This window comes from Macrobrachium nipponense, chromosome 2, assembly GCF_015104395.2.
Source record: "Macrobrachium nipponense isolate FS-2020 chromosome 2, ASM1510439v2, whole genome shotgun sequence".
NCBI classification, from domain to species: domain Eukaryota; kingdom Metazoa; phylum Arthropoda; class Malacostraca; order Decapoda; family Palaemonidae; genus Macrobrachium; species Macrobrachium nipponense.
This window is the reverse complement of record NC_087201.1, coordinates 4,121,158-4,123,657: the sequence shown is the minus strand read 5'-3', so window position 1 is coordinate 4,123,657 and position 2,500 is coordinate 4,121,158.

Here is a 2,500-nt window from a genome sequence, read left to right as displayed (position 1 = left end):
TCTATATATATATATATATATATATATATATATATATATATATATATATATATATATATACATATAGATAGATAGATAGATAGTGAACTGGAAGTCGAAGAAATGGATGCAAATCTTGGAACTTGAATTATACAAGCACTTAAATTATATGAACATCAGCTATACAAGGATATTTCCAGCAAAGCATTTTTAACTAACGTTATGTACATAAATACCAATAAGAACATTTTAAATTATTTCCGATGATTTATGGTTGATATGAAGAATATGTAGTTCGCTAAAATAAAACGATGGAAGTAGACAGGACATTAAAATAAGGTGAAGCATCTGAGGGAGAAGAGATGGTGGGGGTGGGGGGGTGGGGGGTGTCGGAGGTGGGCGGGAAGAAGACAAATTGAGAGAGGATAGACACGTATACAGGGGGCGGGGAGGCGGGGTGGGGGAGGGGGGGGGAGATGACAGGGAGAAGAGAAGGTGAAGAATTTCTTGCGAGAAAGTAGGGACTTTCCCGTGACGGAGTATTGGGTGGCTTAAAAATAAAATGTAATCAGGAGAGCACAAAGAAAATGCAGGATTTTTTTCGCCTGGAGAAATAATTACCAGGAGATTAAACAAAAAGTGAAATGAAAGTGATGGCTGGACACTCCTTTGCAACAGAGGCTTCGACCTTTGAAAGGAAGAGGGTTTAGGGGTGAGAGAAAAATATAGAAAAATAGGGGTGAGGGAAAAAAAAAAGAAAAAAATGGGGTGAAGGAAAAGAAAATAAAGTTATTCTGGAGTCGTATGTCGTGCTATCAGGATGCATAGCATGAATCGTGAGTAACAATTTCTGTCTCCCTAAACTTCGTTTATGAAGGTGATGAATGCTCTCTCTCTCTCTCTCTCTCTCTCTCTCTCTCTCTCTCTCTCTCTCTCTCTTTTAATTAACAGATTAGAATCATGGTAACAAGCATAGGTATGAACTTCTGCATAATGCTAAATTTAATTAGCGTACACAATCCACCACAGCTAACATTAATCAAAAGATAGTTTTCATAGTTGTTAAATACTTCAACAAGTACCCTATTTTCTACACCCATATTCCCCAACCCCCTCCATCAATCCCTATCCCACCTCCCCCCTAGTACATGTACACGTTTGCGCCATCTATTGGTCTGAGTGAAGTCGCTATACAACGCTCCCCTTATAAGTAGTTATATAGTATATGTATAATGTGTGTATGTACTCCCACGATTATTCGGCTACATAATATATCGAAAGTACTTAATTATTTTATCCTCAGTTTTTTTATCTAAGCACAATAGGATTTTGACTTTTTCTTCAAGCTCGTCGTTTTCAGTTATACATGTGTGAGCTCATGGACAAGTACATAAACAAAATTAATAATCAATTTTGATGGAGGTCAGGTAGTTTATTTATTTATAATTATTGATGTAGGTGGGTGAACACATATTTTGCCTTGCCAATAAACACTGAAGAATTTATGATTTCATATAAAACGTCTTTATATAACCGGGAAAGGACGATGCATTCTTACTGTTTCGTATCAACCACCATTCGATAGTTTAGGTGACACTAAGCAGTTGAGTCGTTAACGGCAAAGAAGAGAACCAATCAGCGAAGCGATCCAAACGAAGCCGGCTGGAAATGTTTCTGGAAGGCTCCGATAGTTGGCAGCACTTTGCAGTGTCATTTTAATTTGGGGAACTGCATTTTTAAGACAGGGGAGGAAGGGTGCTGAATTTACGTCCAAACTTTAATTAACCTCCCGATAGTTACTTCAGTTTCGATGTACTTAGAGTAATAGTAAATATTATTAATTACGTAGATCATAATCTTTATAAATTTGAAAGTTTCCTACACTTAATAGCAGATGATATATCCATGTTGACTATTATTTCAACACTGGAAGATAATGGTTCTATCCCCCCAACCTGCAATCTGTCTTTTAGGGTCCTTGGCAAGGACTATATGGTGTAATAATATACATATACATACATATATATATATATATATATATATATATATATATATATATATATATATGTATATATATACGCATATTATATATATTATAGATATATATATATATATATATATATATAGATATATATATATAATATATATATGACGTATAGTACATACAGATTCTACAAAAAGAAATCTCCCATTTACTGTTTACTGTCCAACCTACTCTGCTTGATTAATAGAACAGAATAAGTCACATAAAATTATGTATCCTTTTTCCTTCACTTCTCCCCTATTTAAGGATCTAATTCCACACTTATTTTTACTATGTTTAACCCGTGTTATTGTTCTTTTTTGGCGTTCAGCCCAAGACTTATCTTAAGCCACCTCTAGGAGTTTCAGATTCCACTCTTCCCCGAACAACAGGTCTGGCAAACTTTGAGGATTCTAGTCCTATCGAGGTCATTAGCGTCAATTAGCACCAATTTGCAATCATTTTTTTGAGTTTGAGAGCAGAATTTAATAAACAGGT